Raw genomic sequence first — 15,696 nt, forward strand, 5'->3', positions numbered from 1 at the left:
GCACTGTAGCGATGAAGATACTCTGTCAGGATATAACGTACTAATGTACAAGTCAGAAGTGAAACTAAAAAATGATGAAGCAAGTTTGCTAGGCAGTGAATTACAGCTTGTTTCTCTAACCAGATGTTGGGTATGTCCAGATGAATAGGTGCAGACAGTTGGGATTTTACTCTACCATACTTCACACAAGCCAGATGGCAGCCAGCTCTATTCAAAAGCCATGTAACCATATGAACATGGCATCAAGCCTGAGCTAATATATCTTGCTTTTCAGCGCTGAATTCAGCTTCTGAATTGGACTTCTCCTATCTGGCGGGCTCAAAACATGGGCAAAGCAGATGCACAACTGCCTTCACTCACTCAGTAAAGCACCTCCTCAGAGGAATCATTCCCATGCAGTTTCCAAATGGGCTGTGATGCACTACAATGAAATATCACTTGAAGGCAAACAATTCAAGACAAAATACATTTCAATACAAAATGCAGTTATGCCAAACAACACTCCACCCCACTAAAGTGCCTCATCCTCTTTATCTTTCTTAAATGCATATATATTGTCCAGATCAACAACCACCTGATATATTTAGTTTTCTGGACTGACACTCATTGATGAGAAAATGTCTCATGGAGAAATTCTGAGTAGTTCTGCATTTAGTCCATGAGGTGAATTCTCATGGTAAAAAAAATGGTATATTGCTGATCTGGAACTTTTTGATGAAACATTTTTTTGATAAAAATACATTAATGTTTTGGAAACAAAACTTACTCTGCTTACCATTTCAACAGAAATGTATCTGTGTTCTTAGAGCTTGTATTGAATTTCTGGCCAAAACCACACTTGTCTGGGTGGGTGTCTGGATGGATAGGTGACTTGACCCACTTAAAGCTAGGTCTCATGAGAGAAGAAGCCAAGCATGGCTAAAAGGATTCCCATTATGGTGGTTTGCAACAGTTTCTTATGAGCTGAGAGTGAAGGCAACACAGAATTAAGTTAATGGAAAAACTCATACTACCTTAAATAAGAAAAGATGACTAGATGAACTCCCCATTGATAATTTACCCCTTAGGGAGGAATACATAAACTTAACTTAATCAGATTATTTTAGTTTGGGATTTAGACTTGTAAAGAAAAGTGTTCAGAAAACAATAGTTCAGAACAATAGAGCAAAAATGGCTATTACCTATTCAGAGCAAGTATGAAAATGCTGAAATGAAGAAGGTCAAATCTGCTTTTTCCAATTACTTGGGTTTTTCCAAAGTAAAGATTAGGTGTGTAGATGCCATACAGTAATAGTATTATACTGGAATTATTTTATTGTATCATAGGAAAAACTATCCTAACAAAATACGAGAGATACGGATATGGATCCAACATGAAAATGGAATTTGACTGCCACAAAATGCTGGTGTCACTCAAATATACCTTGCAACACTGACTCAGAGACAGATTTCAGGAATTCCGTTTGCAATTCAGCTTTCCTCTACTTGATATCTTTCATAAATCTTAAGGAGTTTTATATCTGTTCTTTCTATCCTCCTGCACCCCTAAGAGGTAAAGAATTATTATCATTTTATGCATAGCAGACTTTGACACAAAGAGCATGAATAAGTCACCCAAGATCATACAGCATTTCAGAGAGTCTAGAACACCAGCCAGGAGACCTGGCCGAGCATCCTATTCTCCCCGCTTGACCAAATTTCTTCTTCTTGTAGGAATTGAAAGGATGGAAGCCAATTAGCCACCTGTTTCATTGTTTTGCATTTTCAAGGCATCTGATGTGTGCTAAGCAGAGCAATGTGCTTCACACATACAGGACCTCCTGCTATGCAAGAAGGCTGAAGTTTCACACATGACCAGGACTTTTCACTGTGTAAAACATAAATTGTACGCATTCCAGACTTCGGTTTCTATTAAACAAATGTTTTGACTGGGAGCACTGATTCCATTTCACCTCTGTTGTTTCTGATTTCCTATTGCTGTTTCCTTTCTTTCCACTCCTCTTCCTCTTCCAACACTGGTGCCAACATACTGGCCACACACACACACACGTCATGGTTGCTACTAAGCCAGCTGGCAGGTGGGGGATATTTTTCTTGCAGTATATGTATGTCTGGATGACTGCTCTTGCTGTGTGACTGACTTAGCTGTTGGCACTGCTTTTGGCTGTGCTATACTCTCTGGCATTATTTTAGTTCCAGACGTTTGATGGGTTGACTCTCCGGTTTTGTTCTCCCAGACAGTATTTTTCAGTATTCCCTTTTTTCCAGCCTAAGACCTGGCTGTGTGGGTGTCTTTTAATGATGTTTGCACAGCTCCAGGCCTTTCTGTCACTTTATACAGCTGTGAAGGGAATTGTGGTGTATAGGTATCTATGTGTGTATTCATGCAATGCTGCTCTATGGTTACATGCTTCCCACTTGTTGTATATGCTTCTGTATGTGCACATGTGTATGTGCACATGTGTATGTGCACATTCTTATACCCTCCTGATTTTGTGAGTATGTCTGTGCATATGTGCATGCATTTCCATTGATGTGTTCATTTATATAGTTTGTGTATACCTGCATGTGCATATTTCTCAGTGTGAACAGATAATGTCCTTTGTATATACAGGAAAAAATATTTCAAAAGTATTATTAAAGTTGCAAAATCAAACAGCAGATACATGAAAATACTATAATTCAGTTTGCTTGCTCATCTTTAATTCTGACTCTGTATGTGTATCTGCTGAGATAATCTAAAATCACAGCTATTGATTTCTAATTAATTTGATGCTCAAGGAAGACTTACTCTGGGAAAGCTGCATGGCACAAGTGTCTCCTGCCTCTTTTATTGCAAAAGCTGATTGCTTTTTAGAGAATGAGGCAGATGATTACAAAATGAAGGTCCTCTGGATCTTGATCCAGCATGTCTCATCCTTCCAGACTTCCCTTTGCAGTCTTTCTATATCCTTGGTGACTCAGTCACCTTGCCTAGTTCTTTATTCTGATCTCAAATTAATTTTGCAGCCATTTCGAGCTTTCACTAGCTCTCCATCTCTTCTCTTTCCAAACTAGCCACAGTGTCAGCACCAGAACTGTTAATGCAAGTTCCTTCTGCCTTTGGCATCCCTCAGTTATATGCCCACGCTATCTATTCCCTGTTTTTTCCCCAAATACCTAAACAATTTTCAATTCATGTCACTTTTGCCTTCATTGTTAATGTGTAAAATATGCTTACAATGTTCAATGTTTGACAATCATAACAACAGGCAATTAAGAACAAAAGAATAAAAACAGATTTCTACTATTATTATGAGCAGTTCAAGGTTCCTTTAACACCTGAAGGACAGACCAAACTCTGGTTTAGAAGCTCAAAAGAAGTACAAATGACTCAAAAAAGTATGTGAAAAGCCAATGGCCTAACTATAGGATTGGCATATTCAAACAGTAATGAATGTTTATGAAGTGGTATAAGAAACATAACAGCAAGGTATATTCCTGAACCATTTTGTTACAAAATGAAGTATTATTTTTTAAGCCCTAAATTCTGTAATTTTTGATGGCAATGTATTTTCACTGAATGGTGAAAACGATACACATATAAATATATATGCAGCACTGGTAAAATGGTGACATCAGTCAACAAGCAATGCTTGTGGATGCACACTATGTACTACCCGATGAGAGGAAGAAGTTCTGTAACTGCAGCCGAATAGTCACGCAAACATCCTGAAGACACCACTAGAGCTTCACCTCACAAACATAGTGAAAGACAGGAAACCACAATAGGTAAGAGCAAAGTAGCCAACGATTTCTATCTACAGAAGCAAAACCAAATTCCAAAGAAAGAACATATAAATTCAGTCCAAAGTTTATCATATATGCGTAGCTGCGTGATGACTGCCAAGTGCTGTCAGGGACTGTAAGCACATAGCCCAGCCCCATATGTGTTGAAAATAAAGTAAAATACTCCTGAAGAGTCTTACAGGCATTGAATAAGTTCGGTAACATTTCTTTAATGAATACACTTCCATGGGCTAGTATGACACTTCAAAACTATTACAGTAACTAGAAACTTTTCAAAATCAATGTCAGCTTTGAGTATGCTGGACCTAGAGTTTAGGGCTCTGAGTATACACTTGTAGACACCTGATAACAAGTCTTTTCCAGAAGTCTTCCACTCATCAGTCTCACTGAAGGAACAGGGATGTATGCAATGCATTATAGCTCACAAGCTATATAGCATTTACAGCCAGCCTGTACAGTTACACTGGCAAGAAACTTCCAGTGCTAAGTATGTGGTTCAATGGAGAAAGTGTTATTGGCTAAGCTGCACCAATGACATTTAAAGAAACATTCAGGCTATTCTACTAGGGTTTTTCAAAAGGGAAATTACTTATGTTTACTCTGGAACATTTTTTAGAAACTTTTCCTGCTCATATACTACTATTAAACCATACAAGTTTTCCTACTACTACATAGCCATTTTTCTTTACCCTTGAAAGTATACTGGAAATAGAATTGTTCAGAATGTAATATAATTTTGTTTTCATTACTATTAACAACAGATTTCACTTTCTACTGAAGATCTGTTATTGCAATTCATGCTGCACTAATTACATTCCTTAACATTGTTAAGTTGCTTAAAACCACAGATTTCAGGAATCAGAAATGTGACTGGCCACCTCAATCAGAAATGCTACCCATTCCAAATTAGAAGCTGGATGCATATAAAGTCACTTCTTGATTTGTGAATGTTCTTTCCAATAGCTCAATTGCTAGAAATCCTAACAAAAGACAAACACAAAAATACATAGACTATGCCTTAATTAAGTCCCAATTCTAATACCTAAAAACTATTTCTGGATTTTCCACAATTATCTGTTGGCTGTTAGTGTGATGCATATGTGCATTAGAAAGGTTAGTTAATTTGTATTTCTGAAGTAATCTATGATCTTAGTAGTAAAATATTTTTAATATAATTTTCTTTTTAAAAAGAAAGCCCTTCTCTTCAGTTTGGTACAGCAATAAAAATTTGAATTATCACCAAATTAAAATGCATTGTGCAGGAAAATTTTAACATATACCCGTATAACTCCCTCCAATTACTTTATTTCAACCAGCTGGCCAAAAAATAATCCAAAAGTAGCAAAATACATCATTGATCTATTTTTTTTTCATGCCTGATTAAAATATCAGTGGAATTTCTTAGAAAACCTATTTTAAAAAAAAATTTCTAGCCAACCTAAATTAGATTGATAGAGCTAGAATTTTCAATCCACAAAACAAACCTAACCACATAAATTGCTCTTTTTCAGATCGTCCCAGCACATCAACTGCTGTTTTACAGGCATACCATGTTGCCAACAAGGCCTCAGCGCCTTGAGTCATGAGTTGGGCAGTTAAGCACCCCTTCACCGTACCAGTAACTCTTACTCGACCAGGGCAGAGAATGGCACTGCCTGTGCTGGAACTCCCATGGACTGGCCAAAGCAGGGAAGAAGAACGGAGACAAGCGCTTCTTCACTGGCAGCCCTGGAACACTCCTGCCTGATTGCAGCCTCAGTGGTACACCCAGTGGAATGGTAACAGTGTTCTTGGAATTTTTGAGAACATTACCAACTCGGGTTGCAGCCAGGTTGCTGATGACCAAAGCCAACCATCTCACAGCCCTATAAACAGCCGTCCTAAAGTGACACCCCTTGAGCTCTCCTGGACCGCAGCAGGCTGTGCCCAGCATCCCCCTCTGAGCGGGACGCCACTCAGAGCTCACAAACCACCAAGTCTGTGACAACAGGGAGACCGGCGTGGAAAGTCGATGATGGGGCCTGGGCTGATACCCCTGCTCCTCCAGGCTCAACCCTTCACCCACTGAGGAATGCAAAAGGCACTAGATATATTTCACTGAACTTGAGGGAAACTTTTAACAGGTATGCATTGTTATAATACACATTGCAAGCTTGAAGTAGTTACGTTGTGATTTAAACCAAATTTTACTGATTTCCTTTGCTGCTAAAATCTTATGGGTAATCTTGTATTGTGAATAAACTTTCTCTCTCCCCCCCACCTCTCCCCTGCCTTTAAATCTAATCCATTGTCCAAGTCTGAGACTAGGGACTGATCCAGCCACATCTAAACTCTGTGAGAGTTTAGAAAGCAAGGGGATCTATTCTGAACCTTGTGACTCAGTGGAAGGGACTGCCTTAGTCTTTACACCACTCTCTATATCTTTCCTATTAGATATAAACCATTGACCAAGTCTGAAACTAAGACCAGATTTAGCCACACCTAAACTCTGTGAGTTTAGAAAGCAAGGGGGCTTACCCTAAATCTCATGACTCAATGGGAGGATCTCTTTTACCCACTTACACCTTTATCTTTATAAACTGTTTACAACTCTATTCTGACTTGATTTCAGCTTGATTTATCTTTGTGCGTTTACTCCATGTAGTAAGTAAGAGAGTGAACTTCGCCATTGAATCTTGTGCAGTCGCATTTCCACAAATTCATATCAAATCTATTTCACTCAAACTCTTTCATGGTAATTCCTTAAGCAACCTGACCTAACCACTCCTTTTGCAACATAGTCCCTATCCCAAAGAGTTTGCAGTTGAAATGTAAGATAACACCACTTCTGATCCATTACATTTTTGTCTGAAATACATCACCACTCTTGAGGCATTGTCTTATTAAGCTTCAGTGAGTCAATCCTTCTTTTAGCAGCTCTACCAAAAGATATTCACCTCTATCCTTCCTGACCTATTATTTAGCTTATTCTGGGGCTACAGAGTCATCTTAGTTACAAAGTGACACACTTTCTCATTAATTTTTCATTCTGAATTATTTTCAAAACAAAAATTATTTTGATGTATAAAACATTTACAAGACTTCAGAAGTTCAATAGAAAACCACTGCAATTATTTCAAAGTAATAGTTTATAAATAAAATTAATTACAGTATCTTTAAATTTAAAACATAGCTCTGTAGTAATCTCTATTTGAGTAGCTCTATAAATTAAGCACAAACTAGTAATTTGCCTAACTGAAGCCTTGTGATCTAAAACTAACTGAAATCATCCACAAGCTTCATGCAAATGATGTTGAAATGCATCTTTTTGCACAACAAAACACAGGTAGAGAACAGAAGGATATATGCAGTAGATATTACAAACTACACACATATGCTGAAGATAGAAAAAATAATTTAAAAAAAACAACTATAAAACTTATTGCACAGGCTATGATATTTCATATAGAATATTTTTAAACGAATGGCAGAAGGTTGAAACAACACACTGGATAAAAAGATACTTTGTCCCAAGGGCAAGTACTGTAGCGATCAATCACATCTTGAATTGCAGGAACAAAATTAACTAACTTGATGGAAAGCACCACATTGCAATAAAAGATATTATACACAGATGAACAGGAATTGAGAATGCTATTTATTTGAAACAGCAGGTATAATATACTGTTCCTCTGTACCTCCTGATGGAATATTTCTAAATGGGCTACCCATATTTTGCAACATGACTGCACTTTGATTTATGGAGCCAAAGTAAATGATATTCTACGCCAATGAAAATTCCTTGCAAAGGCAGTTTTTCCCATTTCATTTTAAAGTGAATATGAAAAGAAACACATAAAGAGAACTTTTTTTTAATAAACATTGCTATGTAAAATGCATGATACATGTATGAAAATACATTTGTATATGTGTACAAGGGTATTTTCTGTATAGAAACGGGTTTTGATACAGGAAAGGTGGGAAATCACTTTGCATATATGCAGTAGCACAAATAATACTGCCTGTCTGAGGGGTGGAGATAGTGAAAATAATTCACTGGTTTGTTTTACAAGAGAATGAAATCTCCTCAGTAATTTTGTGTTAGTGTGTTAACAGAGGGCACAACCAGTAAGAAGTATCAATGTGCTAGCTGCCTGGCAAGTGATAGTAGACATGCAGCTGATGGATGTAATGCACGCCAAATCATGCATTACATGTCATGGGAAGATTGCAATACCTGATACAATGATGGTACTTGCATGGCTAGCATGAGTTCATCATGTTTAACTTGATTTCACTTTCAGTGCTACCATTTAGCCAGTGAATAGGGAAGTGGAATGGTCACTAAGTTAACACACTAAGTTTAGGCACCTGTAATTCCCCATCCTTAGGGATATTCAGACGACCCAATTCCAGTCACCTAACCTAGCTATCTTTGTGGTGGAATCCACCTCACATAACGTTGGATGTGTAAAAGCCAGATGTCTCATCTTTCCAGAGAACTGTAACTTTAACCTGTGGGTGTCATCACCAGCCACATCCAGATTCTGCAGAAATCAATCTGAGAAAATAATTCTTTGGCATGCACAGTATGACAGTTATTGGAATTAATCCTTTCTCACATTACCCTTTTTTGTTAGGCACATGAAGTAAATGCTACCAATCTGACTGGGATAAAAGTAGATTATATTGCATGAACAATTCTACATTAATAATAGGAATGAAAGAAAAAGATGAAAACCTTTCACGCTAAAAATAAACAGAAGCATTATATAGCTCGGTTCAACCAAAAAATCTATGCAAATCTAACAGAAGCCAACAAATCTCCCCACAGATTCTGCTGGGAAAGTTGGACAGAATATTTGGGGAATGAGATCTCAGTGCACCTTGAAATCTCTTTTCACTGTGACAATTCAGATATTTTCAGTGGGACCTGGAAACCTTTCAGAGGAGAATTTGAGCAGATGACCCTTCCAAGCTATTCATTCTCCACTTAGATGACTACAGTTTCAACAGGACTACAACATCAGTATTGTAACATTTCTTTTGCTTCACTTGTAGTATACATACTTTCTCCCCCTCTTACTGATAGTTAGATGTAATTACCATACTCATTCTAAGCAGCTTTTCTCCCTGCAATGCACTAACTCATATTGTATCATCCCCTTCATCATTCAATCCCATGGCATTCTCTGCCTCATATCCTCCTACCTCTCCTTATCTCAGCTCCTGTTCTTGGAACACACTTGCACTGACAAATTAACTTTTGACCACATCAGAAAGGGTAACTTCACATTTTTCCTATTTACACCTCAACCCCTGCCACATGAAGACTCCCTGTATAAAAATACATAGTCAAGGCAGGATTACTTTCTACATTTCTTGGTAAAATCACAATTCATATTTACAGCAGCTAACAGTACTTATTATTTGGAAGGGGGAAGAAAGAAGACAAAACTGTTCAGAAGCACTGAATAAACAGTGGACAACACTGGAAAAAAGTGGACAACATGATAATGTTTCTGAAAGATTTTTCTTCACCTTCTTGTGATGTCTATTCACTTTTGCAAATTGACCAACATGGATAATTCAGCAGATCATAACTCCTATTAGGGATGGCAAAGTAGTATTGTTAGGCTGGTGTGAAATGTCAGAATTAATCTTTTATTTCCTGTCAAATAAAAGAATAGGCTACTTTCTCCTCCTTCCATCCAGCAGGGACACTTTCCTTTGAGAAACCTGCTGCATAATTAGTCCTTCTCCTTCCTTCCCAAGCTGGAAGCTTTCAAAATCTGCCAGCTGAGATACCTGCCACCTGTGCTTACTTGCCCTCCCACTGAAGGTCAGATACCATTCCAGAACCTTAAAAAGGCCGTATGTCCTGTCACTAGAAGGATTTTCTTCCACGCTTGTCATTGTACTGTTGAACCATTTTTCACTGCAATAAAGCAGGGATTATTTAACAGTGATCTGCAATATGTTTTCAGTGACATTTATTGTAAATCCCTTCTGCTGTAAAAGATCCTGTAACACACAGGTCATGAAGCATCCCTGAACTTATCAGTTCCCTTTGGAATAGTTTGCTAAAGTCCTTATTTCTTTTCTGGGAATAAGGAGAAAAGAATGAGTGAAGTCTCTTTGGCAATGATAAGTAACCCCATGATGAACTTGCGTTCTCCGAGTCATGAGTGCAAATGGTATTAAATGCAGACTATTAGCAAGAAGATGAATGTACTAAAAAACTATCTTTGGGGACTAGGCACCACTGACAAGCACTGGAAGGCCTTTTGGTAAATACATCCCTTCTGAATGCATCATCATCAGTGGGTTTATTCCAGGTCTGGACCACGTTGCCATAACTCTGCAATGGCTTTCAAGAGTTTATAAAACATATGAGCAAATTAAGCAAAGGCAGTAAATAATAATAAAATACTTTACATTTCCAAAGCTCTTTGATTCTGAAACTCACAAGGAATCCAATTATAATAACATTTAGGCATGAAACAATGTCAATTAGCACTTAGTATGATTTTCCAAAATTCCTAATATAGATACCAACCTCCTTCTGAAAATGCCATTAGGACCATATACATCTGCATCTTAAGACATCCAAATACCTTCTTAAAAAAATATATACATGTATAGGTGCTCTACTACAGTTAAGTTGCCTTATAGGTTTTGGTTTAATGGAAATCTTAAAACTATTCTGCAAAGACACTATTGAAATAGCAAACTAAAATCAAATGCAAGCATTATTCTGTTCATCCATTTCCTGAAGCTGCCTGTTAGACATTTACTTATTTAAATTTAAATTTATCTACATTAAAATTTAAAGCCATCTAAAATTCTACCTATGAGATTTTAACTGAATTATCATACTTTCTAACTTTTCTCTAAATGCAGAAAGAGATGCGAAGAAATGTCCCCACAGAGCACTCTATCTCACATCCACAAGCACCAAAAAGTCAGTGCTGCCCCTCACCTGCCCTAAGGAATTGCTCCTCACATTCTGCACCATATTTTCCAATGTCCTTGATGTACTTGTTCCTCTGCCTAGGTCCAGTATTGGAGTCCCTGCCAGCTTTGAATACCACAGTGCCCTACCATGTTCTCTGCAACACTGCCATCCTTGGGGGTAGTGTCCATCTCAGTTTAACACTAGTGATTTATAAATCTCATGGGCTGTAGCTAGAGTGAATTCTGAATTGCTACTACACTAAACTTCCCTTGGACTGCAGCCTGGATCCACCTCTGTGTTCTTGTAACTGAAGATGCCAGCACGACTGTTTAATACACCATTCTCCATCCTGTCAAACTTTCAGTGTTGGCAACTAATCATAGTTGCTCTCTTTACTGTATTCTTTTCTTTACTGCTTCTTTACAGAAACTACTCACCCAATTCTTTAATCCAGCGCTCCTTAGTTTCTATTACAGTCTTTCAAATTATTTTCTATGACAGTCTTTCAAATTTCTTCTAATGACCTCTCTTCTCATCTGCTGTCTTTATACAAACTACCATCATTTTCCTGGAAAAGTCAACCATAGGTGTGAATTCCAGACCAGCCACTACAGTGAGAGCTTTGAAGCTGAATAAAACACACCTCAAATCAAGACTGTTTTTAAATAGAAAGGGACCAAGATTATTAAAGTGGGTAAGGAAGATGTGAAAAGCACCGTATTAAGCCGGCTTTTGTTATTTAGTATTTCCTAGGGACCCACACTGCACATAGCAAGGACTTGCTACTGAGTGCGGAAATGAGCCATGGCAAGTTTTTAATGTGCTTTGTTATGCTTTAATAGTCAAACCCATTAAACTATAAAAACGTAACGATGCTCATAAAAACTTGACACTCCTCACTAAAGACAGGGCCGCTGGAAGCTGCCTCTGCTTCAGCACAACCCTGCTGAGCCACTTTACTAGCTCTCTGACTCCCAGCTCTGGGACATGGCGGCACCACGGCTGCTTTCAGCTCCTATGGAAGGAGGCTGACCCACCAAAAACACAAAGTACAAGCTTAGATCTTTGACTACAAACTTTTACTGCCTGCTGCAGCCCTTTCCAATTTCAGAACACATTGCTTCATTGCTTCACAGCTGTGTCACTGAGCAGAACTACAGAGGCTAGACCTTGGTGGAGCCAGAAGTCTACTATGCAATCTTTGCCCATCTCACTTGGACTACTTTATTAGATCATGTCTATTTCTCTAGTGAAGCTCTGTGAGATACTAAGATGCTGGCAAAAAATGGTCTCGAATAACTGTTTTAACTTATGCAGGTTGTACTACAACACTTTAGCATCAGAACACCATCCAATGGTACACTGAGCAACAGAGTTTAGATATGTCTTCTGTTTGTTTTTACAACATTTCCTCAAGAGAAGAAACATGAATGAAGAAATTAAATTATTTCTCTGGCCATGGAAGTTTATTTTCATTTGGAGTCTATATATAAAAAACCCCCACCCAATATATGTAGTCTTTTATTTATGTAAAAGAAAGTGCACTGTGCCTTGGAAGTGCATCTTACATTTATAGCAAAAGCTGGTGGGGGTTTCAGTAGCCCTTAGTTACGCAGTGAGTTCTTTCTACTGTTTCAAATAGCCCTGAAGAAAACTTCATCTCCTGAAAACCCCAGAAGGCAATGTGCTGCCAAAGAGATGCAGCTGAATGCTTTATTGAACTGATTTTGAATTAACCAGGCAAGTCAGATACCCATCTGATGTGAAGGTGTGAGGAAGATGTCCATGTTCCTAAGACTATCACTAACAATCAGCAATTACTTACCTAATATTTAAAACAAGGTACTTAATTTACTTCAGAACTGCTAATTAATTTAGCAGTTTTAAGATCCCTTCTTTTCATGCAGACTATAAGCAACTTGTTCTGCACTTTGGATCCTTCTAGAGAAGCTCATAACAGATCAAGCCAGATGAAGAACTGAAATCAGATTTAACATTTTATTTGATCTGCACAGCTGCTAAGACACTGATAAGTCTGCAACAGAAGACACAGATCTTACTGAAGATCTAGAGTTTACAAAGCATTTAATGTTGGGCACAACTGCACCATACTTTTAGTGTTTACACTTGCTACTGCTTCAATCTTCTTATATTAATAAATGCTGAAATATGAATTTACATTGCAGATTTACTTCTTTGCACACAGACTTTGTCAAGTTCACTACCCGGACTGGTACATAATTACCTCATGGCTTTATAAATACAAGGTTGGATAAGACTCATTTTTTCCATTTGCAAACAATACACAGAAATAGGGCTGGCAAGAAGGTCACCCATTCCATTCTCCTGTCCCACAGCAGGTTCAATTCCATCTAAACATTCATCACAGTTGTTTGTCTTTCAGGTTCATAAAAAGCTCCAACCTGTAACAATACACATCTCTCCTAGTGATGTTTTTTTCAGTGAAAAGGTTTTGTTAGCCTTCTCAATGACAGGAAATCCAGCAGATTTGACTATTCTATGCTGCTTCTGCAAACATTATATTAATAAAATTGCACAGGTATTCCATTTGAACATAATAAAACCTGGAATACAGGATCAAAAATATATGAAAACAATGCTGAACATTATTAATGCATACAAGTAGTTTCAACTTCTAAAAACTTCTAAAAACTAGTAATTTCAAGTAAAATAACTTGCTCCCTGCATTTTTTGTTTTCTGACATTAGAGATAAAAAAAAATATTTACTGGTTTTATGCCTATATGGTTAGGAATGTAGAGTTTACACCTATCTGAGAGTTAGCACGATAGTTTACTGTACTCTGATCACAAGCTGATTACCCATATTTCTGAATTTTCCTGTCCTACCCATCCCCACCAGGAATGCAGTAGAGCTGGCCCAGGGAATTCACATTAGCTTGCAGAAACTTAAAAGTACTGGTGCATAAAGTGGAAATAGCTATTTGATGTTGAAATCACTAGCATGTAAAAACCCATGAATGTACAATGCCATTATAGGTGCATAAAGGGATTGCCATGCCATTAGATCAGTGGTCCTTTTAATCCAATACTGACTAACCCATCAATTATTGATGGGAGATTTTTTAGAATCTGCTTGTTCCTTCTGTTCCACTGATGAGTTGATAATCCAAAACCTTGTATTAGAACAACTTTTCAGAGCAGAAATTCATTGAACTTACATGCAATTATACCTCTAAGTACTGAAAAAGAAATCTAGTGTTAGCTTCATGATTCTTCTGCTCCAATATATATCTACAAGCTTAATTTGCTATAAAGCAATTCTGAGTGAGTGTTATGGAATTTCTGGTATTTCTACTTTCTGTGGAAAGAAAACGCTCTGCACAGAGTTTGGGAGAAAGAGCTGGGAAAGTGTTCATATTTTTGTCATTCATTCAGATGATGACTGTTTTTTAACATAACATAAACATGCCAAGAATAGGCCTTAGTTTACTTACATCTATGTACATCTATGATAAAGAGGGGGGAATTAAATTTATAACTGAAAATATCAGATAAAAGATGCCACAAGATACCAAGAATTAGTATGATACCTCATTTAGAGTCATGTTCCTATTTTTCTCCACTCAAATACTTCAATCCATTGTTTTAATTGGTATCTTCCTAAGAGCTTGAGAGTTATATGTTAATGAAAAGTTAGTGTAAGATTGAAGAACAAAGCATTTCATTTCAAAGTTTAATTTTTCAATTTACAGGGAATGACTATTCCGGTGGAGTTTCAGCTGATGATTTCTGTGGTTGCTAGTCTGGCATGATCTCTTTCTGAGCAAGCTGAGATCAATCATAGCAAGAATTTAACAACTGACAAGGCCAAATCCATCTTGGGTACAACTCCAAAGTTAACATAGTGACGTTACATTTTGGCCCACAACTTAGTATAACAGAAAAACAGAAAACATTCCCTTCATATTATTTTAAAACAAGCAAAATACCCATATGGACCCAAACTACACAACAGTGATCTGTGGAGTCAGTTTATACACAGTGTGTGAATTCTGCTTACTACCAGGGATTCTGTTTATGGAAAACATAATAAAAACTCCAAGCTCTAATCACCTTCTGTGCTGGTTGTTGGGTTTTTTTAAGCATATTGAATGTAATATGGGATGATAACCTGAATGACTCTTTCAAATGAGACAGCTGAATGGTGAAATCCTCAGGAAAACAAGTGTTCTGCACTCACCCAGTCAAGCAGATTTCTGCTGAAGGCTGGAGGACCGAATAGGATTTCCTTAGAAAGAGGTGAGAGATGTTGGCATCTCACTTCAAAACTGTGAAAATGAGAAAGAGGCATAAGGGTTGAAGAAATATGGAAAAAGGGATATACCTGGAGAAATAATTCTGCAGAGTTGTTGACAAGCCTGAAGAGGAAGGTAAGTGCTTACAAAGAATAAGAAACAAGAGAAGAGGCTTCAGAAGCAAGGCAGATAGAGGCAATAGCTCTCATTAGACCAACAGCTATGGATGGAAAATTCAGAAAAACTTCTAGCCTCCCTATGCTAGTAATCAAATACAAAATATTACCTCTAACATCAAAACTTGTCCTGACTCTCACCATCATTCCCACTATACAATTACCACTGATTCAGACCAAAGTCACAAAAGGTTCCTGTACTCCCAAAGGCATTCTGATCTACTAAAAAAAAGTAAAATATTCCAGAGGGGTATGGAATCACAGTCAAAGTAACATGTACGTGCATTTACTCTTTTACCTGGAACTACACATTCCCTGTAGAAGTTTAATTTAAAAAGAAAAAAAAAAAAAAAAAAAAGTGTGCTTGCAAACCTGTTAAAACCTCTCAATCTCTTTGCTTTCATCTATCCTAAAGAAGAAGTCACTTTCGCGTTCAGCACACATGCTCAGGGAAAGAATGCATCTAAAACTATGTGTTTTGCAGTATTTGAAGGGTTGAGGGAAGGATTTCAGCAT

Source organism: Falco naumanni, chromosome 9 (genome assembly GCF_017639655.2).
Source record: "Falco naumanni isolate bFalNau1 chromosome 9, bFalNau1.pat, whole genome shotgun sequence".
In the NCBI taxonomy this organism is placed as follows: domain Eukaryota; kingdom Metazoa; phylum Chordata; class Aves; order Falconiformes; family Falconidae; genus Falco; species Falco naumanni.